At 47.9% G+C, this 25,600-nt stretch overlaps 1 long non-coding RNA gene across 1 annotated transcript; it reads left to right on the top strand.

Annotated features, from left to right (window-relative positions):
* The first annotated feature begins 2,402 nt into the window (after nucleotides 1-2,402).
* LOC134809217 (uncharacterized) lies at nucleotides 2,403-6,092 on the top strand. The gene is made up of 2 exons (XR_010154380.1): nucleotides 2,403-2,504; nucleotides 2,706-6,092. It is a non-coding gene; the product is annotated as an uncharacterized LOC134809217 (long non-coding RNA).
* The last annotated feature ends 19,508 nt before the right edge of the window (nucleotides 6,093-25,600 follow it).

Consider the following 25,600-nt stretch of genomic DNA (forward strand, 5'->3'; position numbering starts at 1 on the left):
AGATGGATCTGGATTCCAGTGTCTCGACTGCCACTTGCTAATTCTGGGACCTTGCAGAAGTCGCATCACCTCTCTGGGCTTTAGGTACCTCATTTATAAAATGAGGATATTAAGATGAGCCTCATAGGAATGTTGTGAGGATTAAATAAGGTGCTATATGAAAGCACATAGCCCAGGCTCTGGGCATGTTATAAATGGATGCCATCTTCTTATTATTCTTGTTATTTTTTTTTTATCACTATGGCCACCAAATTGCATGCTCCATGAGGACGAAGACTGTGCCTGACTTGTTTTCTCACTCCCTAGTACAGTGCCTGTCACATAATAGCACTCAATACCTATTTGTTAAATGAACGAAGGACTATAATAATGCCGACTGATTAGGGCCAGTGTATGTTTAAAGTACCCAGGACTGGAGAACATTTGGAGATTTCAGTAGATGAGGTTGCTAGAACATTTTTTGTCAAGTGTGACCATCTGTGTTCTCTTAAAGTTTTTCTTTTGCCACCTGCCAACTACTGCCCCACAGGCAGTAACTGTGCTGGAATTCACCCATGGGGCAAGGACTTCCACACCTGCCAGCAGTGCAGAGCCAAGCAACACCTTGCTCCGGATGCTGCACCTATAATTAGGGCAGCTTTGACCCATAGCCCAGCTCTCCTTCATGGCAGAATGCAAACAGGGTCCAGCCCAATCAAAAGGTACACCCTATTAATATCACCCATGTAACAGATGAGGAAACTGAGGAACAGAAGGATTACGTAAACTTGTCTAAGGTCACATGGCTAGTTAGCGCTGAAAGTAGGATTCAAACCCACCTATTGCTTATCATATACAGATCATATGCAGATCTTATATACTCTGTAAGGTAGCTATTAATATCTTCATATACAGATAAGGAAGCTGAGGCTCAAGGAGGGTTAGTAACTTGCCCAAAGCCACGCAGCTAGTACAGTAATCTTATATAGCATATGAGCATTTGATTCCAAAATTGGTACATCAGGCAAAAGTTGCATAGAGTTCAAATTTCTCTTCAATTCCTTGAAATCGGCTCCCTGGCTTTCTTTGTATATAACCTAGTACAGTCATTTTTACCTAAACACCCTTGAGTTTGAGAGCAGATGACCTGAACTGAAGGAAGGACAAGAAGGAAAGTTTAGGCTGGGTGCGGTGGTTCATGCCTGTAATCCCAGGACTTTGGGAGACCAAAGCAGGCAGATCACCGAAGCAGGTCGGAAGTTTGAGACCAGCCTGACCAACATGGAGAAACCCCATCTCTACTAAAAATACAAAATTAGCCTGGTGTGGTGCCGCATGCCTATAATCCCAGCTACTCAGGAGGCTGAGGCAGGAGAATCACTTGAACCCAGGAAGCGGAGGTTGCGATGAGCCAAGATCATACCATCGCACTCCAGCCTGGGCGACAGAGCGAGACTCCATCTCAAAAAAAAAAAAAAAAAAGGAAAGCCTGGGAGAAGGCATCAGGACATAAGAACACAACATCATTCAACTGCTTCAGCCTTTCAATCATGATTAGCCCCCTGGCACACATGAAGCAGGGGAGGAGATGTGAAGCATTCCTACCAGGCTCACTTAATTGAAATTTAATGTTAGTGCCCACTGGTCTTAATATATATGAATAGATGTCATTGTTAAGCCGATTAAATGTGTAACATACGTAAAAGCACCTGCACAGTGATGGGCCTAGAGTAGGTGCTCAATATATGTGTGCTAAATTTGAATCTACAATCATTCATTCATTCAGTATGTATCGAATTTCTACTAGGGGCCAGGCCTCAGGGGAACAGCAGAGAACAAGATGGACAAGATACCTGTCCTTATGGAGCCAACATTCCAGTCGAGGAAACACACAATGAGCAAGAAAACTACTAGGTATACAATAAGATGTCAGGTAGTGATGGGAAGAAAAATAAAATGGATGGGGGAAACAGAGTAGTGGGGCGGCTCTTAGATAGGGCAGGGAGGGCCTCTCTGAGGAGGTGGCATCAGAGCCAAGAACTGGTCTGGTCCGGACAAACCGCCCACATGTGGACACCATTGTCCGAAAAGTACAAAACCTGGTCACCTGCTCCCTGCCTTTCCAAATTCACATTTTATTTTGTGGCCTCCACTGAACAGCCATCACTGCCATGCCCTTAGGCATTGGGCTCATGACCCCTTACAGTGGGAGGGTAGGGGTAAGGAGGGGCTGCTAATGTGATTCCTCTGTAAAAGGTGAATCAAGCTCATGCCCGTCCACCTGACACCAGGGCACTGGGTCTCTGTACCATGACACAGCTTCGGTGCTAGAAAAAATCCAGCTGTAGCTGTGGAGACAAGACAAAGCAATGACTTGAACCAGAATATTGATTCTAGAATCTCATGATGCCTCTGATCCTGAGGGTTCTGGAGCCAGGAAGGGTCCTGAGACACACCTAGCACTTCACATTCACTAAGTCATGCGTGATCATCAAATCATTTGATTAATTCCCTTACTCTTACAGGTAGGCAGACTGAGGTCCAGAGGCCATGGGACTCTCCGCAAACCACAGAGCATCAGCGGTGACAGAGATAAGAACTCAGCTCTCCCAACTCCCAGTCTGGTGCTCTTTATACCAAAAGTCCACCTTCCAGTTCACGGGTAATCAAAAACTTTCGTTTGGTCTGGGGTCGTTTCAACAGCAGATGCGCTCGTCTCTGTGCAGGACCTGCCTCCCAGGGGAATACGGTAGTGCTGAGAAGAGGGTGTGGACGGACTAAGGGCTGAAGGTGTCCTGGAGACGGGGTGGCGATGGTGAGTGTGCTTGCTGAGCCCAGGAGACGGACCGCAGCACCGGGCACTCGGGTGGGGTCCAGAGGAGAGGAGCCTCCTGCAGGGACAGCAAAGCTGACGAGAGGACAACATAAAGCCACTTCTGTCTTTACCTCGCATTGCCTTTGCACCACGTCCATTTGGGTGCGGTGCAAAGCTTCTCCCGTTTTATTCCTAAGTCTGAAACTGCCTAGCGGGAGGAGGGAGAGGAGTGTTCTTTCATTGTCTAAGGGCCTCCCGTGTGCCGTATGCTGGGAACTTCTCCTTTCTCATTTTATTTCCTTCACGCAACAACCTTGTAAGACGGTAATTCTCATCCCTGTATTACAGATGGGGCTCGGAGCTCAGTGTGGGGGCAGCTTGCGCAGCAGCCCCCTCCACCCTCTCGCCCCAGGTCACCACTCAGAGGTGCAGCTGAGATTCCAGCCAAGGCCTGCAGAGCAGAAGCCTGTGCTCTCTGAGGCGTGGTCTCCCACGCGGCCAGCTGGAGGGCTCCTCCGGAAGGGTTTCCAGGGAGGCCATGAGGGCTGTCTAGATTGATAGCGAGTTCCCCACATCCTGTAACCCCTCCCTGCCAGGCCTGTGCCCGCCGCTCTGGCTGCAGGCAGGGAGCGAGGCTGGGCGCTAATTTACACTTGTTTAACTACAGCTGCCGCCCTCCCGCCATGTGTCTGTCCGCCATTTATTGCGCTTTCCAAAGCCCTGCCCGGCACTCAGGGGCATTTCCTGCCTGCGCTAATGGAGGAGAATAGACGCATTATATGTGAATAATGGATTATGATGATACAATTTGGGTCTCTTAGCTCTCACCGAGCCTAGGCTGGCCTTGCATTATTGATAACTTACACACACCTTCCCGAGCGTGTTTATGTAAATATTTAATAGGGAAAGCAAGTTAACCCATTGGTTTCAGCCATTTCCAGAGCACTAGAAGTAAGGGCCATGAGGGGTGACTTGGGGGGCCCCCAGCAGGAGTTAGTTCTCTTTGGAAAAGCCGGGAAGTTGCCAAGATGCTCACTTGGCCACAAGGAGTGTATGGCCTTGAGGTTTGGGGTTTTCCAAGAGCTGAAACAAAAGGGTAGGGCTACCTCACTGTGGGAGATCACCTCCGGTCAAGAAGACGAGTTGCCCAACACAGGCAGAGCAGGGTGAGGATGTTGGGATGAGGGGTGCAGATTACTGGAATGCAGCTGTGGTGGATGTCACCACTGAACAAATCGAACCATTGCTTCCTATCTTACATGGCCGATTTCCTGTGCTTCCCCATGGCTTCCGCATTTCACACTCCATTGCATGTTGGAAGGCAATGCTTTAGAGACTGCCTGGGTTTCACCCTGGGCTCCACCACATGCCCACTGGACGGCAAGTTAGTTAATCTCTCTGTGCACTGGTTGTCACATCTGTAAAATGGGGAACTAATTTATTTGTCTCATAGGTACCCATTGTTGGTGCAAGAATGCAGTGAGATAATATATCTGAAGTCCTTTTACAGTGCTAGGCAATACTACCTATTACCATATAAGCCACAACTGGAAAGATGCACATGCTTTCACATGGGTCTTTATGCCATGGCACACATTAGCGGGCAGTGTTTCTGAGTGGTGTAGAAAATAGTTGTGCATCCCAGACACAATGAAATATGGTTATTTTGCTAATATCCTGTTTCTGGCAATTAAACTACTGTGTATCCTTTGGGAAATCACGAGGGTGGGCATGTGCCCCATCTGCTTATGCAGAGGGTGGAGGACCAGGCAGAATCAGGAGATCTGAGCTGGCCTCCCTCTGCACCCCACCCCAGGCACCTGCCTCCTCTCCAGCTTATCTCCCCCTTCCCCTTCCCAGGTTGCCATTGACAACCTGCCATTCTCAGAGCACGCCTCTGAGCTGCCGAGCCTTCGCACCTGCTGGCTCCTCCACCTGAATGCCCTTCTCTCTATCCTCTTCCTGGAAACCCCAGCTGCCTCAGGATATGGTTCAGTCATCACCTCCTTCATCCAACCTTCTCTACCTCTTTGTCTTAACATTGAAATGGCCAGCGTGTTCTTCTACCTGCCTGCCAGACATGCAGGCCCAAGGTACCAGGAGGCAGATGCTGACAGATGCATCTCAGTATGCCCGGCACCTCCACCACACAAGGGCTGTGCTGGTTGCTGTGGGAATGCTGCAGGGCACAAAACGGATAATGCTGGAGGGAGAAGACAGCAAACACAAGGCTCAAGAAACTCCAGTATGTAAGAAGAGGACATGCACAATGGAAGAGGGAAGCCGCCATGCAGAGTGTCGGGGTGCACTTTTAAATGGGACAGTCAAGGTAAGCCTCACTGCAAAGGTGACCTCTGAGCAGAGGTCTGAGGGAGGTGAGGAATGAGAAGAGTGAACAGCCAGTATGAAGATCCAAGGTGGGAGTGTGCCCCTGGTGTGTTCAAGGAAAGGACCAAGGTAGGTGTGGCTGGCACAGAGTAAGAGAGGGAGGTCTTAGCAAGCGGGGAGGTTCAGGTAGTACAGGGCCTTGTGGCCTTGGCAAAGACTTTGCCTCTTGGAGGATTATAAGCAGGTGTGACTGGGTCTAGTGTTTGTGTTTTAAAGGGATCATCCTGGCAGCTATGTAGAGCATTACTATAGGGGTCAAGTACCGCAGCAGGGACAGCAATTAGTAGGCTACTGCAAGAGTCCAGGTAAGATGTGATGGTGCCTTATGCTAGGGTGGTGGGAGTGGGGGAGGTGGTGGGGGATGGCCAGGTGCTGAGGTTCTAACAGAGGTGGAAGGTGGAGCTGTCCGGGTTTCCTGATGGTTTAGGTATTTGAAGTGAAAGAAAGAGCAGAATCAAGGACGACTCCAAGGTGTCACCAGAAGGATGGAGCCATCATTAACCAAGTGGGGAAGACTGTAGGGGCGGTGGGGAACAGGTTTGCAGAGGGGAAGATGAGGAATTCCATTTGAGACGCATTATTAGACATATTAGATCTGATATATCTATTAAACATCCAAGGGGAGAGTTTGAATGGGCAACTGCTTGTAGGAGTCTGGAGTTCTGGGAAGAGGGTCGAGGCTAGCATTAGAAATGTGGAAGCCATCAGCATACAGATGGATGAGCTCACAAGGGAGAGAGTGTAAGGAAGAAAGACATGGAGGCCTGAGCCCAGGGCGCTGCAAGGAGTAAGGTGGGGAGGGAGGAGAACCAGCAAAGGATGCAGGAAGAAGTGCCCATGGTGAAGGAGGAATACCCACTTGTTGAAACTTCAGTGCGTTGGCGCTGTAATAAACAATTATAATAAAATAGCCACCATTAATTGAGTACTTACTCTTTGTTAGACACTTCACATATAGTTTTCCCTTTGATCCTAAGATTTGGGAGTTCTCATTCCCATTTTACAGATAAAGAAACTGAGGCTCAGAAAGGTAAAGCTGCCTGACCAATGTTTCACAGCTAGTTATGGCAGCACAGCAAAAAACCCAAGCTTCAAGTCAGCCCAACTAACATTTTTTGACCATCTGCTGGGAGCTGAGTGCTCTTGGTAGACATTATCCTATTTAACACTCTCAATACCCTTGCAAAAATAGATGTCATTTCTACCCATTTTACAGATGAGGAAACTGAGGCTTGAAGTCTCATTGAGTGACCTACCCAAAAGTTACCCAAGGAGAAATTGGCTCGTAGAGATTTGAATCCTGGTCTCCTGCCTTCCTTTAGACACTTGGGGTGCTCCCAAGTCTGCATTTGGAGAAGGGAATAGCATTAAAGTATCAGCTGGAGCTTCTCAGCTTGAAATCCTAGGCCTCTTCCAGAGGCCAGATGTTCGGATGGTACCACGGGGCTCTTCGCTGAGTCCTAGGCTGGGAGCAGAGAGGGAGGGGACTCTGTTACCAAATCCCAGGCTGGGCACTCCCAGGGAGTCCCTTCCTCCCCACCTGCCTGGCATCTGGCCTCTGCCAGCTCCTGCCTGGCTGCCAGATATACCAGCTGTGGCTCCTCTCCACGGAGAGTCTCATTTATTAATTAACGTGGACGCCAAGGGGGCAACTTCTCAGGCCCAGCCTCAGAGCAGATCTTGGCACATTTTTCAGACTTTGTTTAATAATTTATCATCTTTTAATCATAAAAATAATTAGCACAAGAGCGATAATCTATGCTCTGCCGAGAGCAGACCAACGGAGGAATTTTCAGACAGTGCCAGAACCCAGAGAGCAGAGCTTTGGCAGCGAGGAGAGGAAGGTTGGCTCCAGGCCAGGTGTCCTCTCCAGGACTGGCCCCTGGGAGTCAGGTGTCAAAGATGCCGTCTGGCTTTTGGGGGAACTCGAGGACCGTGCTGCTTTCCTGGGAATTTGAGGCTCCTGCTCCTAACTCTGACTTGGCTCACTGGATAGCTCTCCGGGAAGTTCCTTCTCTCTCTGGGTCTTAATTTTCCCACCTGTAAAATGGGAGTTCAATTAGATAATGAGTAAGGACACTTTTGTTCAAGGCGCTATGATCCAATGAGATAGCAAATGTAGAAGCAGTGGCTGTGGCAGTAAAGACAGTGAGCTGGAGTGCCCATGAGAGCCACGAAGCCTTCCACAGTCCCCGCCGCCTCCCACCCCGCCGGCTTCTGCATCCCCAGGTGCTCAAAGAGCCCTGGGACAGACTCAGTTCTGCCAGATATAAGCCGTGTGCCCTGGGGCAAGTCCATCTCCTCTCTGAGCCTCAGTTTACCCATCTGAAAAGAAAGAGTGATCGCTCATGTCCCGCAGCTCTCCCAGAGAAGATCCAAGGGAGAGGATGACAGGGTTACCCCTTGGAGACATTGATCTCATTCTGCCCCACATTTAACTGCCACTCCCTGTCCAGACTTTCGGTTCTAGAGGGCAGGGCAGGACTGCCTCATCCTCTGTGCCTGATAGCCCTGGTAGTGACCGAATGAGCTCAATGTTCTGCCAATTCCAGCAACCTGTCTTGAGATTGTTCAACCTGTGCAGGCAGACACATCCTCCCACCAGGGTGGCAGCACGGTCCGGTGACTCTGGGTAAAACCACAGCAGTTCAAGAAAGCGACTCCTCCTCTTCTTGTGGGGTCTTGTACAAGCTGCTTTGCCTCCAGCTGCCTCAGTCTCTTCATGTGAAATTGGGGATATCTGTCTTAGATTGGGGGTCCCCAGAAGCAGACCTAGAGACAAGAATTCAAGATCAAGTCATTTATTTAAGAAGAGATCCTGGAAGTTCCAGTAGGGAGTGGAGAGGTGAGACTGGGAAGGGGAGGAGAGCAATGAAAGGCGCGTGAATGAGCTGGTGACCACGCTGGACCCAGGCCTACTGGGGCCATCTCAAGGGTTGGCAAACTACAGCCCACAGGCCAAATCAGGCCTGCCTCCTGAATTTGTAAATAAAGTTTTATTGGAACACAGCCATGCCCACTCATGTCTGTATTATCTGTGGCTGCTTTTCTGCCACAATGACAGAGTTAAATGGTTGCAACAGACACCATATGGTCCTCCAAGCCTAAAATATTGACTCTCTGGCCCTTTGCCAACAAACTTCCCCAGCCTCTGGTCTAGGACATAGCGTAGAACTGACCTCAGAGCTGTCTCCTTTGAAGGAGAGGAAGCTGGACTCTTTATGCTTCCACCCCAGTCCGTTGCTGACTGTTCCCAGGGGCCCTAACACCTACCCCCCTACACATACACTTCCAGTGCCAGGGAAGCACACTCTGGCAGCCAGAGGAACCCTAAGGAAGAGTCATGGCAGGTATGGGGCAGTGAGTGCCCAGGGGAAGTTGGAGACTGGGGCATCCAGGGCCGCTGCTGCAAGATCTCACTAAACTGTTAGGAGGACTAGATCAGATCATAGTTGGAAGTACCAAGAACAGGGAGTGCCCTCTAATACTCCACACCTTCCATCATCACCACCAGCCCCTAACCAAAGTCATTCCTGGCTGGCTTATTCCCAAATGATCTGCGTTCATCTCCTTGCTGGGCCTCTGCCTGCCTGTCTTTCTTAGGTGCTGCTGATTTCCGAGCTCCAGGTGACTCTGGTCCTGGGAAGAGGGTTCCTCTCCAGGCCCCAGCTCTGGTCACAACTGCACTCGCACTGTCCTCTCCCTGGCTCCGGCGGGCAGTCCTGCCTTTCCTGCTTCATTCTCAAGTGCCTCCTGCCTCCTGCCTCCTGGGACCCCATAAGCCCACCCACCTGGGCTCTGTCCTCCTCAGCCTGAATTTTGGACCTGCTCAAGGTGGGCAGGGGACACTGCCCTCTGGTCTCCATCCCAGCAGGCGAGTCTTCTCTTCCTGGTCAGTTATGCCACCCCTCGACCCCACCACCACTCTAAGTCAATTCTGCTCTTGCTCTCCTGTGCCATCCAGAGGCTGTCAGCACCACCTGGGCCCGGCCCTCACCTTTTACCCACCCCTACTGGTGAGTATTGTGGGCAGTCGGCTCTGGGCTGCTTTCAGAGAAGGACATAGGCAAATGGATTTGATGATCAGGGCTCAATCTGGGGTCATGGTCAGGGCTCAGTCTGCTCAGTCTAAGACCAAGGTCCTGGCCCAGTTGAGCAGAGGCCAGAGTCACAGCTCAGTCTGGGTTCCAGTTCAGGATTCAGATTGAGGCTGGAATCAAGGCAAAGCCTGAGGTCAAGGTCAGGGCTATACTTGGGCCGAGGCCCAGGGATCAGTCTAACCAAGAAGCGCAGCACACCCAACTGGTTTATTTAACCGCTTAGCCCAGGCCATAGCTCCTGCTCCTTGGCTCGCCCCCCTGGCCCTCCCTGGGAACCTCCAGCCTGTCCCTCCCCACCGGGGTGCCTGCATTTCCATTCATGTGTGCGCCCTCCTGGCCAGGCAGTGAGGATTCCCAGGTCCATCTGTCTGCTGAGCTGTCGTGGGAACCAAGCTCAGCGAATGGGCCCGAGCCTGTCTCCCTCCGGAGCCTGCCTCCAGACTGTTGGCGTTCACGGCTCTGCCTCGCAGCCTCCGAGCTGGGCTCGCGCTGCTGAGTCCAAACGCCGTCCACTGCTCAGTTCCAGCCAGCCACCAAGCACTCCCCAGATGGGCAGGGACCGCGCCATGCCTGCCTGCCTCCTGCCTCAGGCACTGCTCGCTCCCTGCCAGAGGCCCAGGGGAGGTGCCCAGTCCCCAGACTCACAGCCCTGGGGGCCATGCAGGGCCAGGGGAGGGCAGGGAACCCACCTCAACCAGCTCCAGGACCCTGAGCACCATTCAACCAGTGATTCCCTCCAGCCTGGCCACTGGCCCTGGTGAGGCCTGGCCTCCCTCCCTCCAGGTGCCTCTAGGCCTGTGTCCTCTAACCACAGAACTGCCCTGAGGTCTTGGGGAAGCCAAGGTGAGCCATGCAATATGACCCCCAGGGCCTCCGTCTGAGAAGCTCCAGGCAGCATGGAGTCCAGAATCAGGCAGCCCTGGGCTTGCATGCCGCTGGTGCCACTTCAAGCTGTGGGACCCTTGACAAGTTACTTTGTGCCTCCGTTTCCTCATTTATAAATGGGAGCTTCTAGGTTGTAGTGAGGGCTATTAAAAGGTATAAACCCCCTGCAGGGGCAGGAGCTCGAAGTCTCCATCTGTTATCTTTGTCTGCCTGGCACCTCTGCCCCCTTCTTCTCGTTGTGACACCCCCTCCCTGTGCCAAGCTGGCCCTTCTCCACAACCTGTGGGTCTGGTGGGGCAGCCAGTTCTGGGAGCTGGCCCCTGTGGTCACGGAACAGGCACAAGCTGGCTTACAGATGGAAGCAGAGCAGAGATGGAGAGAGGCTGCATGAATGGCTGGTCTATTGACATCACCTGGACCCCCAGAACCCTAGGGCCAGGCCCCCTCAAACCTCCCAAGCACAGAGCCAATACCTCCCTTTTAGCTGAAGCTGTTGGACATGTGCTCTTATCTCTGGTGACCTGGTGACAGGGTTCAGAAAGAGCAGGAAGCACATATTATGGTTAAGAGCCTCGACCCTGAAGCCACAATATTGGGGTTCAAGTCCCAGCTCTGCCACTTCTTAGCAGTATCACCATAGATGAGTTACCCAAGCTCATGGGGTTGCAGTTTCGTCATCTGTAAAATGGGGATGACACTAGTACCCACCTCCCAGGGTGGTTATGAGGATTCACTTAATTAATATATGGAAGACATTTAGAATAATACTTGGCTCATAGTAAATGGTATATAAGTATCTGCTAGTATTTTTATTTGTTTTAATCATCTCCTGCTCAGTTGTCCAGTCTAGAGGACAGGATGGGATACTCGACAAATATTTATGGGGTCCCTACTGTGTGCTCCACACTGTGATGCACTGGCCACAAGGCTGCTGTGGGCTCCATCCTCCAGGGGCTCACTGCCAGTGAGGCTGGGTGGCGGAGGAACTACTGCTCCAGGGCCGCCAAGATGAAGCTGCACCCATGGCACCCACAGCACCCACTCGGCACCCACTGCACAGTGAGCTGCTTTCTAGGAAGCCTGTCGGGTGGCCAGCCAGGGTTTGGGCCAGGGCTCCCAGTACTCATTTGGTCCCTGGAATCTTTATCTGATGCTGGGGAATTCTTTCTAAGTAACTGGGGCCTCCAAGACCCTGCTGACCAGGATCCCTGAGAAACCCCCTCATGCTCCCCAAACCTGACATCCCCAGCTCTCACTCAGGACCCTGGAGAACAGGGGATTGTGGACACATTAAGAAAATCATGCAGAGATCTGGGAGAGAGGGTACGGACTACAGCGACGAGTGGCCAGAAGAGTCTCACGGGGACCCCAAAGGACAGAAAGTGACTTTGTTGTGCAAATAGGAACATTGAGAGAGGAGGAAAGAGGCAAACTAGGGCAGACTCTGAAGTTCGTGTAATTAAGCACCCCTACCCTAGGCCATATCAAGAGGGGGTTGTACCTCTGATGGAGATTCGGCTGAATGGACAGAAAACCTGGGTCAGACAGCCAGCGGCTTCCTGGAGAGCCAGATATCCCAAACTGAGCCATCTGGGAGACAGAGGGGCTCAGACCAGTGGACAGAGAAAGGCAGGCTGAGCGTGTCCAGGAAGTGTCAGGGTCTGCATGCTACTGCCAACCTAATATGGGCACCAGTTCCAAGTTTTGGTTAATTAAACTTTGCAATATAATTTTTGCAAAATTATACAATAATTGTGTGATAATAGTTATTAATAGTGACATTTGTATCACAGTGAGAGGCTATATGGCATGATGGTTTAAGAATGGAGCTTCAAAATGCCTGGGTTTGACCGGTTTCACTACTTAATGGTTGTTTCACCTTGAAAAAAACTCCTTCCCCTCTCTATGCAACAGTTTCCTCATCTGTCAAATGGAAATGATGAAATAACATAATAGTATTCACCTCATAGAATTGTTAAGAGAATTACATCAGTCAGTCATTACATGGGAAGTCTTAGAAGAGAAACTGGCACATAGCAGGTGCTCAATAAATGTGTATTACTTGTTATTGAGCACTCACTATATACCAGGTACTGTGCTAAACACTTTGTTTGCATCATTTAATTTAATCCTCACAACAATCTATGAGATAGGTGCTCTTTCAGCCCCCATTTCACTGATGAGAAAACCGAGGCACAGAGTTTGCCTGGGCTCCCGTGGCTCTTAAGTGGCTAGCTAAAATTCAGGTTCAAGATTGTCTGAATCCAGAGTTTAAACTCGCAATCAGGAGTCAAATACAAAAATGGGGATGACAGAAATGGGACCTAGCAGAAAACAAAAAATCAAGCTAGTTGTGTACAGTAGAGACGTGGGGGCTGTGGTGAACTGAAACCCTCATGCCCTACCTAAATGGAGCAGCCTGCTCAGTGCCAACTGACCAATGCCCTGAAGGGCTCCAAGGGCCAGCATTGTGGCTGGGCCCCAAGCTGAGTGAACCAGGTCCCCTGACTGTACAACCTGGAGGCAATCATCTTCGAGAGACCATTGAAGCCAGCCTCCCATGCCCATGACCCCGCGTCAATGCTCAGAGCATGAGTCCATGGGCCATTAGTCTTCCTCCACACCCACCAGCTTCATAATGCTGTTGTGTTATGTCCTTGTCCCACTTCTCCACACCCCCTCTCAACCCCTAAACTCTACCTGCAGCTGGAAATTCAGAGAGTCTTCCCTAAGGGTTCCCTCCATCTCCTGCCTTAACTGGAACCAGGGTCTTTCTTGAAGACACCTCCTCCCCTGCAGCCCCCCAGAGATGCTGCTGTCTGCTCATTTACTCTGTAAGAATCAGAGGCGGGGTTGGTATCCATCTTACTCTCCATTGCTCCTCTTTGGCCTAGAAAACAGTGCACCTTTGAGGGCCGTGCCATTCAGCTCTACCCTTTCTCCTTGCCTCATTGTGGTAGACATTACTGTTGATACCATAATCAGCCCCCAGAAGCCTTTGGCACCTGGCTGAGGTCTTCTTTTTCACTTTAAGATTTTATTTCATACTTTTGGCTTTTTTACCTTGTGCCTTTATCTTGGGTGAATTCGACATCCACAGGAACTATCCATGCAACACATAGGCTTCTCAGGTCCTCAATCTCATCTCCAATAACCCTCTCTCCCACTTCCCCCAGCCACTCATTCCCTGTCTCATCACAAGCCTTGCCATGACCCCAAACTGCAGCCCCCAGCATCACTAACTCAAGCGTCCTGCTCTTTGACCAACCTACTCTACTTCTTTAAATCTTGCATCATGGTCCTTCTTTAGCTTCCTCAAGACTTTCATCAACCTTTTCATCTTTCTCTCAACCTATCAGCTGTCTTCCTCTGCTTCTCCTTTTATCTTGGCATAGACTCTGTGGTCCATCATTTTACTAACGCTCCTACCAGTACCCCAAATTCTCCCCCACCACTTTCTCTTCTCTACCTGTTTATCAAAACCCCAATCTTCAATGAACCCAACCCTTTGCTGTCTTGTGCTGCACACAAACCGACAAAATTCATGATCACTGGCTTCCTGTGATTCTCCAACGTTTTTTCACCAGCTTCCTCTTTTGCCTTCCATGACTTTCAAACATTCCCAGACTCTTCAAACCTCATATGCTTTATTCCTCCCCTCTCACGCTCATCAGGTGACCTCACCCCTTCCCAGATAAAATGGAATTGATCAGAAAGTAACTCTCCTACAAATCTACCTACATCACCACCCATTCTCTCCCCTAGCCCTGCATGAGAGGAGGGGTCCTTCCTCCTAGCTCCTCCTGTGTTTTGAACCCCATTGTCTCCCACCCCACATTATTCACTGTTTCTTCTCTCTCCTCTGTATCCATCCACTTCATCTGAAAAGGATCTTTCTTGTTGATATTTAAACATTTATGTCTCTCCCATCTTAGGATAAACCCTCCTTGGCTACAGGTCTCCAGTTACAGGTCTCTCTCCTCTCCTCTCCCCCTCTTCTCTCCTCTCCTCTTCTTCACTGCCAAACTGCCTGAAAGAGTTGTCACCATGTAATCCCTTGGTATAAGTTATTGGCTAGGAATATGGGCCCTGGAGCCAGACTGCCTGCTTTTGAATTCCAGTTCCATTTCTCAGCAGCTGTGTGACATCAGGCAAATCACATAACCTCTCTGATCTTCTGTTTCCTCTTGTCTATAAAATGTAAACACATGTACCTACCTCAAAGAATCATTGTGAGGGTTAAAGGAGTTAATATACATAAAGCACTTAGAACAGGGCCTGCCCATAGTAAGTGTTCACTTCCTATTTGCCATTGTTTGCTATTATTATTATTGCTCTGATTGCTTCCTCTCCTCCCTGCTCCTTCCTCCACCCAATAATCTGACTTTTGCCCTTTATTCTACCGAACAGCTCTGGCTAAAGGTACTAGTGTTCTTCTTATCTCTTAACCCAAAGGACACTTTCCAATCCTCTTCTAATTCTCAGCAAGTTGACCTTTCCTTCCTACTTTAAACATTCTGTCCCTTCTACCTCTCTGAGGGTTCCTTTACCAGTTTCCTTTGAAGTTTTATCCTCCTGTCCCAGACATACATTTGGGTAGCATTGCCATGGGTAACTCACTACCCTCCTTAAGACAAGGTCTCCCCAATTGATATTGCCAACCCAAGGCTCTCCTCTGACCTCAAGTCAAAATCCTACTCAACACTTAAGAGTTCCCAACCACTCTTGAAATCAAATACAACCAAAATGAACTCATGACTTCCCTCCCACTCCATTTTCCCAAAACAAACCTGATCCTCTTTCAGATGTCACCACCATCTCTTCGGTTTTGCAAGTCAGAAACCTGGAAGCCATCATTTTTCTCTCCTGCTTCTTCATCCCCTCCAATCATTCCCCAAGTGATTATTACCTCCTAAAGAGCCCTCACCATTTCTACTGCCTATTCTCTAATTCAAGCCATTCTCATCTCGTCCCACTACTTGCTGACTAACTGGTCTCAATGCCAGATCCCTCTACCAATACTAATTTCCACACAGCACCCAAACCGATCTTTTCAAAAGATAGATCCAGTTTATCTTCACCTCACAGCCCTGTTCTCTTCCAGGTTGACTTCTTGAGCTCCAGGTGTTGGAAAAATGGCTGCCACAGCTCTAAGCCTCACATCCTTTGCTTTTGAGTCCAACTGTCTCTTATCCAGAATTCCCTTCAAAGTCCCATAGCACCTCCATGGCTGTGATCAAACTATGTGCCTATCCTCAAACCAGTTATTGTGGCCCAGGGGATGCAATGTCATGAGTGGCTTAGCATGGGTTATGTGCTCACTGCTGAAGTTGAGGAATAAACTCCCAACTACATCACATGTACTAAAAAAATTGGGGAGGGCTGTTTCTGCAAGGAGAGCCAATGGCTGCCAAAAACAGATGGTGTCCACTACAGTTGCCAGTACAAACATGAGTCGTGGTATATCAGTATTTCTCTGACTGTGTTCAGCTGAATACTAAACTCTCAAAATCCTCTTGAGTGGGGACCAAAGGAGAAAAAATATTTTTGGGTAAATACATTTAAGAAAACTTGAATTTTATTCCCCTGCCTTTACAGTGGCACAGTGCGTCTTAGCATATTAGGAGCGCTGAAATCTCCTGCAGCTAAGAAACCTGTCTGGCTTTCTTTAACCCAGCATTTCCTAAACATATTTCATTGTATATCCCTTCTATAGTTACTATGTGTCCCCCAAAGTTCATGTGTTGGAAGCTTAAACTCTAATGCAACAGTGTTAGGAGGTGGGGCCTAATAAGAGCTGATTAGATCATTATCATGAGAGTGGCTTTGTTATAAAAATGAGTCTGCCTCCTCTTGCTCTCTTGCTTTCATACTCTCTTGCCCTTCCACCTTCTGCCATGGGATGACACAGCACAAAGTCCCTTGCCAGATCCTGGTGCCGTGCTCTTGGATTTCCCAGCCTCCATAACTGTGAGCCAAACAAACTTTGGTTGTTCATAAATAACCAGTCTCAGTCTGCTATTCTGATCCTGGTGCCATGCTCTTGGATTTCCCAGCCTCCAGAACTGTGAGCCAAATAAATTTGTGTTGTTCATAAATAACCAGTCTCAGTCTGCTATTCTGCAACACAAAGCAACCCCTTTCCCTTACATTCCCCTATAGGGATGTTTTTCAAACATACTTTGAGAAACCTCCCTGGATGAGAAGACTTCAAAAAGTTTGTGGAAATGTGAAGTTAAAAGATAAAAATAAAAAATATAAACTTTCTCAACATAACCTTCATCAAAGTCAAGTTGCTTTTGTAAGCAAAGATACCAGACATTTAGTCCATCTCTAAAGAACTACAGGTCCTAGGAATTTGACCATGTCAATACAGTCTTTTTTACATTAATAACTGAAGAAAAATGGATACCCTTTACAGATTTTTTTAAGATTGGGAAACTAAAAGCAGTCAGAGGAAGCCAAATCAGGACTGTAAGGTGGAAGCCTAATGATTTCCCATTGAAACTCTTGCAAAATTGGCCCTGTTTGACAAAAGGAATGAGCAGGAATGTTCTTATAGTGGGGAAGGATTCTCTGGTGAAGCTTTCTCAGGCATTTTTCTGCTAAAGCTTTGGCTATCTTTCTCAAAACACTCTCATAATAAGCAGATGTTATCATTATTTGGCCCTTCAGAAAATCAACAAGCAAAATACTTTGAGCATCACAAAAAAAATGTTGCCATGACCTTGCTCTTGACTGGTCCAGTTTTGCTTTGACTGGACCACTTACACGTCTTGGTAGCCATTGCTTTGATTGTGCTTTGTCTTCAGGATTGTACTGGTAAAGCCATGTTTCATCTCCTGTTACAATTCTTCAAAGAAATGCTTCAGGATCTTCATCCCATTTGTTTAAAATTCCCATTGAAAACTCTGCTCTTGTCTGCAGCTGATCTGGATACAATGGTTTTGGCACTCACCAAGTGGAATATTTGCTCAACTTAAATTTTTTAGTCAGAATTGTGTAAGCTGAACTAATTAAGATGTCTATGGTGTTGGCTATTGTTTCTGCTGTTAATCACTGGTCCTCTTCAATTAGGGCATGAGCAAGATTAATGTTTTCCTCACAAATTGATGTGGATGGTCTGCAGCTGAGGACTTCAACTTCAACATCATCTCATCCTTCTTAAAACCAGTTACCCATTTGTAAACTGTTGATTTCTTTGGGGTATTGTCTCCTAAACTTTTTGTAAAGCATTAATGATTTCACCATTCTTCCACCCAAGCTTCACCATAAATTTGATGTTTGTTCTTGCTTCAATTTTAGCAAAATTCATGTTGCTTTGATAGGGGCTCTTTTCAAGCTGATGTCTTATCCTTCTTAGTGCCTCAAAATAGATCCTGTTCAGACATGTTATAACAAGTTAGTGCGGGTTTATTTTGGTGCAAAAAGATTTTGAAATCCATCTATAGTTTTTTCACTTTTTTCCTTTTTCATTTTTTTTTTAAGATAGGGTTTCACTCTGTCACCCAGACTGGAGTGCAGTGGCACAATCATGGCTCACTGCAGCCTCAACCTTCCGGACTCAGGTAATCCTCCCACCTCAGCCTCCTGAGTAGCTGAAACTATAGGCTCCCACCACCAAACTGAGCTAATTTTTCTATTTTTTGTAGAGAAGGTGTTTTACGATGTTGCCCAGGCTGGTCTTGAACTCCTGGGCTCAAGCAATCCGCCCACCTAAGCCTCCCAGAGTGCTAGGATTAAAGGTGTGAGCTGCTGCACCTGGACTAGTTTTTTCTTAATACACATTTTCATGAAGTTTTTGAAGACCTCTCATATTGAGTTACTTTGTGTGCTTTTAAAGTTCTCTCTTCCTTCACTTTCAGCTGCTGCTCTGGGTGTTTTTACTTCTAGAAGCCACTCTCCACCTCTTTTTTCTACTTCTAAATCCTCTGTAGGCTACACAAATAATAATGAAGACTGTCAAAACTATTCATAACATAAGAGAAAGGGACTCTGAGCAAGGTTCTGGTGCATCCTCCTGTGAGTAAAGTGTGGAGATGATACAGCATTTTGTCTCTGCGGTTCTAATTATTTTAGGTCTCAATCCTTGGCTGGAGAGGAGGAGTTGTCAGAGAGCCAAGTTTTGAGACATGCTATTCTATACTGACCCCTCTTTGTAAGAAAGTCTTGAGGGTCCAGGCAACTGGAGAGTGTTACAGGACAGGAGAAGGCAGGGGTAGTCTGTATATCTCCAGGCGGTTCCTATCATGGAACACCACTCAGTGTCAACTAGAACAACAGCAGGACAGCCCAGGCAGGCTGAACTCTAAACTCTGAAAATGGATTTCAACAAGAGGGCCTTTAGTCACACTCAGGAGAGATTTTATATGGAAAAGGGGACACAGCAGCCAACATGAGGAACAATTGTAAAGCAGAGACAAATAGTGATTCTAGGATCGTGGTGAGCTTGCAAGCAATGTGTATATTGCTCAAATATACACATAGATGAAAGGTTGCCTTTCTGGAACATAGGGACACACAGAGACAGGACTATATGCACAAGAGAAAGGGAGAAAGAGACTTTGACCAGATCTGACCCAAGGAAAGATACTTAGATAAATCCAAGGTATAGAGCTGTAGTGATGACATTCCCTGAAGCCTAAATCAGAAGCCGTGGACATCACTGTGGTCTGATATGTGGGTTTCTTCCCAATTTGTCTCGTGAACCTCTGATACATAATCTGCCCCACGGGCTGGCCTGTGGTCTGACTTGTGGTCTGCCAGCATGTTCCGTCACAGCTCCGCAGGGAGACTGAATGTCCAAAACTGGGCCAGGTACAGGGCACGCTATCCAGGCTGGAATGTTCAGCCCTCCTGCAGTCTGTCTAGGCCCCCTTTCAGGGGAGAGGCATTGGAGGTCCCTGTGAGTTATGACTTTTATCATGCAGAAAACAGGCACATTAACTTCAGGTCTTTGAAAAATGTGATCCTGTAATCAGAGTCTGTGTCTGTCCTGATGCACAATGGCACCAGGCCAGAGAAGTGCAGGGATGAAATAAACATTTAGAAAGACAACTGCATTTGCAGGTCTAAGAATTGAGTTATATTCATTTCTGACAGCTTCCTGAATCACAGCCCACGTCTCCGCCTGGCAAAACTGGGACCTGGCCCTTTAACTAGACTCCATTTCACATAATTAAAGACTCACAAAATTAAATGGCCTGAATGGAAAGTGGCTTTCAGTGGACTAAATGCCGGGAGCAATCTCCTCGCCAGAGTGGAGAAGTGACACTAGCTTGCAGATCAATATCATCTCTGTTATTAATATCAAAAGCACATTACTTTGTTTTTGCCTGGCTCTCCTCCAAGCCTCCGGCCCTGCCGCGGAGCAGCCATTTGCTCGGGCCATAATTTACTTTGGTGAGTTTTTAAGGTATTGTTTTGTCAGGACCAATCACCGTGACGTTATAAATGGCTGGGAGGACTTGCACTCTCCCTCAGTGACATATGCAGCGAAATTAATTTTTAAAAGTTTCACGTCAATTACTCCTGTCCTTGAGTTATGCAAGGGGACAAAGGAGCAGAGACGTAAGGATGTGAGTGATCTCAAACAGATGAGGTAACGACACACAGAAGCTGAGGCTGAAGACCAGAGCAGACATTACACTGTCTTTAATTGATGCATTGAATTAAACAATGCTAAAGCCAAATAAATATTGGCCACTTAGCAAAAGAACCATTGATTTTTATGATGGACAACAATGCCATCCTTCACTTTGCTGGTGGAGGGTTTCAAGCCAGGGTCTTATCGGATCCAAAACAGCCAGTTCACTGGATTACACAGCAAGATGCCACCGCTCTTTGGTGGGACTGTGCAAAGTTGAGAGTAACTGTTTTCACTGTTTCTTGCTCAGCCTAGCCCATGTTCCCTCTCTCATTTACTATTTTTTTTTTTTTTGAGACAGGGTCTCACTCTCTTGCCCAGGCTGTAGTGCAGTGGCTCAATCTCGGCTCACTGCAACCTCCACCTACCGGGTTCAGGCGATTCTCCTGACTCAGTGTCCTGAGCAGCTGGGAATACAGGTGTGAGCCACTGTGCCCGGCTAATTTTTGTTTTTTTTTTTTTTTTTTTTTTAGTAAAGACGGGGTTTCACCATATTGGTCAGGCTGGTCTCAAACTCCCAACCTCAGGTGATCCGCCTGCCTCAGCCTCCCAAAGTGCTGGGATTACAGGCGTAAGCCACCCTGCCTGGTCTCATTCACCTTTAAGGAGACCTCAGGCTGTGCCTTGCCTCCCTCTGCTTCAGTATTGGCAGCGAGGGCAGAGGCACTGAACATCCTTTTTCCCAAGATCTCTGGGTATGTCTCATCTTCCTCCTATGCCACCTCCCTCAGCAGGCTGTCCCTGAAACCAAAGAAGTGGCTTGCCTTCAGCCCTAAGTACAAAGGGCACCTCTTCCTGCTCTGCCTGAAAATCAGGGCAAAGAGGAAGACACAGGAAGGGGGACACTAAAAGATCTGTGTTGGAAAGAGAAAGAAATCTACAACTTCCAAGCACCTGGGATGTGCCCAGCGCCACATCAGACACCGTACAGCATTATCTTCATTAATTCCCCCAGAAATTTGAAACTGGGCATTAGGGAGGCAGACTTGAAGATGGATATTGACTTCCAGGAGTGAGCATCAAAAGCCTGCAGACCAGGAATCAGACTCTGTCAACCTCACAGACCCCAGGTGCCTGTGTGTCTCTACCCAAAAACATCCACCCTCTTCCCGCTGGAATGCAGGTTCCGTGAAGGCAGAACTTTATTTTGTTCTCCTATATTCCCAGTGCTAACTGGCACTTGCACGTGCTATGCTCTTAGTAACTATCCATGGAATGAATGGATATTACAAGAGAAGCCCTGAGATGTGAAGGTTAACGTCATCAATGGAGAGGAGCGGGTTGCCATTTGGCACCCAATCACACAGAGGCACCTGCCAGGATGGCTTCAACCTGGAAGGGTGAAGGAAGGAACATGCCAAGCAGCTGCTGTGCTCAGGCCAGGTACACACATTGGCTATCTGCGCTGGGGGTTAAGAACAACGGAGTCTGGCATAGTCTCGAAACCTCCCATCACATCGGGCTCTGAGATGTCTGAGCAGAGCAATCATGGATTTAATCAGAGTGGGGACAAGGTCCTTTTTCTTGATTCTCTACTCTGACGTCAAAGGCCAAGATAGGATGAGGGCAGTGGGGAGTCAGCAACACTTGTCTGGACTTCGGCAGTCAAATAGGGCCACTAGTCTTTGGAGAGCTACCTTACAAAAATGTATTATGATACCCATTTCATAGGTGAGGAAACTGAGGCCCAAAGAAGCTAAACAACTTATTCAGGGTCTTAGGGTCTTTGCCAAACAGTCAAGTGAAAACTGCACATTTCAATGATCCAGTTGTTTCCCCTGTATCATCACTGGGCATCCCAGTGCCATGCTCATAGGGCTGCCTGGTGTGAGGACATTCACAGCACAGTACCCAGGCTGAGTGTGAACTAGATTCCTCCCAGCACAGTGAAATCAACTGGCAGGCCTCAGGCCCAGCCATACACTCTCATGGTGGGAGGAGGTGCAGTTGAGTTTGGTGGAGGGAATCCTGGCCTGTACATGCCAAGGTTCGCTCATGCCTCCATCAACAAGCATCTGCCGCTGCGGGCAGACCCCATGCTAGGGAAGCCTCAGCGAATGAGGATCCCATTACCTTCCTTGCCCTCACCAAGCTTACAGCTGGTAGAGAATGAGACCCCACCTTGTTTCAAAATTCGTTAATTTTTACTTGCATAGATCATGAACAAGGAAGACAGCCTTTAAATATTCCTAGCTTACTAAGAAGCTGCACAGTTCTTCTGTATCAGTAGCTGAATTAGAAAAATATCAGAGAGTGTACACAGCATCCTGTGACAAACACAGGTTTACAACCGCACGTGAACAAACACCAGGATTTACAGGAATATAGGAAGTATTTTAATAAGTGTATTCTTTCCAACACAAGTATTTACAAGAAGTATTATAACAAATGTGTTCTTTTTTTTTTTTACAGACATTCCTAGTCTCAAGGTAGCAAGGGAAGAGTCCTTGAGAAATAACTATTCAAATTTTGATGATCACAGGCTATTGCCGCTTTTAGTAAACACTTGGAAACTCAGTGTCCAGATGCCACGATTCCTAGTAAGTATGGATTCAAATTAAATGCTGTGGTAAGTAGTATGTTACCGTACTTCTAATCTTATTATTTGTTTAAACGGAGGGTGCTTGCTAACCTCGTGCTTCTGTCAATGACTTGGGCACTCAATGAGTTCGTGTCCACCCAGAAAGCATTTGTTTAGCTGGCAGGCACCCAGGCTGGGCCCGGCTGTGCGCAGGTCCTGGGCTCTCACAGCCAAGTCAACTGCAATCCTGATGTCTGAGGAGCTCCTGGTCCAGTCGGGGGAGGGACCCAGAAACAGGCTGAGTCTGCTTATGGCTGGAATTGGGTAATGGCAATGAGAACATGAACTTAACCCTTACTGTGGGTGAGGGGGAGGGCCCATCAGGAAAGTGCCTGGGGGCTGGGTCCTGAAGATGAATAGGAATGTTCTAGAAAGTAAGCAGAAAGGCATACCTGGCAGAGGGTTTTGCAGGTGCAAGGACCTAGAAGTACAGCAGGGTGAGGTGCATCTGGAGGAGAGTTTGGTGTGGGTTAGGATTTGTGGCTGTCAGAATTCTCGATAACCTGTTCTCAACATGGAAAGCAGAGTGATCCTTTACCGTGTAAACCAGATCACATTTCTCCCCGATCCAAGCCTCCAAGAGCTATAGTTGCACTTAGGGTAAAATCTAAAGTCTGACCATAGGCTCTAAGCCCCTGCAGGATCTGATCCCTACCCACCTCTGCCCCTGCTCTCCAAGCTCCAGCCTCATTTCTCTTCCTTGAGTTGGTAAAGTCCATTCCAACCTTGAGAACTTTGCACTTGTCGCTCCCTTGGTGTGGAATATTCTTCTTCTAGATCTTCCTCTGAGTGGCTTCTTTTCATTTAAATCTTGGTTCGAACATCCCCTCTATGAAGTGGATTTCCCTATATGCTAGCAAAACAGCCCCTCTCGCATCCCCCAGTCACTTCCAATGACACCAACTTGTTTTAGTAACATCAAAGCTCATGCCATTCCCTACAATCTTCTCGTTGATGCATTTGTTCATGATAACCTCCATGCGGACAACAACCTGGCCTGCTGTGTTCACAACCCCTACGACAAAATCCAGAACATACCAGATGCTCAGAAGGTATCTGTTGAATGAATGAGTGAAGAGCCTGGAGGTCTTTGGGCTTCTCCCAAGTCTTAGAACATTTGAGAAGCAGAGAAAGTAGAGGAGGAGGCTCCTTCACCTGCCATGCCCAGACTGTGGGGAGGAGGGAAAAAAGCCTGAACATATGGATGGAGGGACAAAGTCGAGTTTGAAAGCACTGGACCAAGTCCAAGAGGGCCAATTCATCCATCACAGGCCAGCAGCAGGCAGCACTGGACTTCCCTGATACTCACAGGAGGCGAGTGGGCCTGGGCCTGGAAAAAAGAGCGGAGAGTGAGGGCAGAGCTGATGAAAACTTAGGAAGCAGCCCAGCCCACAGCCGATGGGTTCCTCTCCCACCTTGAGCATCTCTGCACCCCAGGGAGGTGGAGATTGAGACTGAGGCCAGAGGGAATCCAAGACTGCCTCTGGCCAGGCTCAACAGTCACATCCTTCAATCAGCCTTGTTCTTTTTTTGCCTTCCTGCTGTTCCCTCTGCCTAGAACATGATCCCCTATCATTTATCTGACAAATCCCTACTCATCCTTCAAATGTCAGCTTAGAAGCCACTTTCTCTAGGAAGCCTGCCCTGACAGTTCTCCTCTCCTCGCTGCCTTTGCCAGGCTGGGTTTAGAGATCTTCCCTCATTATAGCAATCACCACCCTTTATCATAATTACCTGCCTCTGGAATCACATGCATCTGGGCTTAAGTTTCAGCTCATGGAATTGCTGCTCAACCTCTTTGAGTCTCAGTTTCCGCATCTATACAATGGAGAAAATAATAAACATCATGCAAGTATGTTGTGAGCATGATTTGGGACAGTATGTACAGCTGGTGAGTACTAGGTATTTAATCAATATTAGATATGGTAATGATGAAGAAGAAAAATTTCTGAATCTACCTCCAAATGCCTGACAGGTGGTCAGCTGGGCTGAAGTGGGAAAAAACCCACTGGACTTGGAATCCAAATCATGGCTCAGCTATTATAGCTGTGATTTTAGCAGACGTCATACTCCCTCTCAGCTTCCTATTCCTCCTCTGTAAGATGGAATTCCCAAAACCATCCTCATAGGATTGCTGTGAGGATTTGATTTATTTAATCATCTTTCTTTTCTTTCCTTTTTTTTTTTTTTCACAAATGGGATCTCGCTCTCTCACCCAGACTCTGGAGTGCAGTGGCACAATCACAGTTCACTGCAGCCTCAAACTCCTGCCCTCAAGCGATCCTCCCACCTCAGCCTCCTGAGTAGCTGGGACTACAGGTGCACACCGTCATCCCTGGGTCCAATCATTTTTCAAATATATATAGACTAATATGTGTCTAGTACTAACTTAGACTTCAGGTGATTGAGGTCTGATCCTTGTACCCACAGAGGATGAGGGTCATTAGGCAGTGACAGCAGTGTCGTTCAGGTATGCAGGCCTGCTTGCATTCAGCAGTTCCCATTGAGTGCCTACTAGTTGCCAGTGTGGAAGAAGATCAGAAAAGACTCCTGCCCTAACAATATTAATAGAAGCAGCTAATATTCATTGAACATTGACTGCATGGTTCAGTTCTTTAGGCTTCCTAAAACACAAACATAATTAACAGCTACCTCAGAGAGTGGCAGGCAAGATTATATGAATTAATGCATGTGACGCTCAGAGCAGAAGTCCTGGCACCTCGTAAGTGGTCAATAAATGGGAGCCCTAATTCTATTTATTAGCTCACTAGGTAGCAGCCTTGTATTTAGAGCTTTACATGTTTTATCTCATTTAATCATTTAATCCAGGGTGATAAGTACTAAGATACAACACGTGAAATCGCCTATAAACTTAAAAGCCTTTCCACATGTGAGTGCTTGTTAATGTTTCAGAGAGACCAGCAGAGGATCATAGAATGGGATGGAGCAGTCAGCATGCAGAGAGATCAGCCAGAAAAGCTTCTGGAAGGTGAGCCTGGGGATGACGCAGGGATCTGGGGCCACCAGGGCTGAACAACAGAGGACAGGAGGAACAGCCTCTCTCCTGCAAACCAGGGCGTTTCTGCTGCTGCAGAAGGCCAGATTCAAACAGGGCAATTTAAAAACATGTAAAAGGCATAAAGTGAGAGCAGCTGTGCACAGCTGCCGCCGAACGCTCCATCGCTGCCTCGCTGTGGACTCTAAAT

Source organism: Pan troglodytes, chromosome 1 (assembly GCF_028858775.2).
Source record: "Pan troglodytes isolate AG18354 chromosome 1, NHGRI_mPanTro3-v2.0_pri, whole genome shotgun sequence".
Lineage (NCBI taxonomy): Eukaryota > Metazoa > Chordata > Mammalia > Primates > Hominidae > Pan > Pan troglodytes.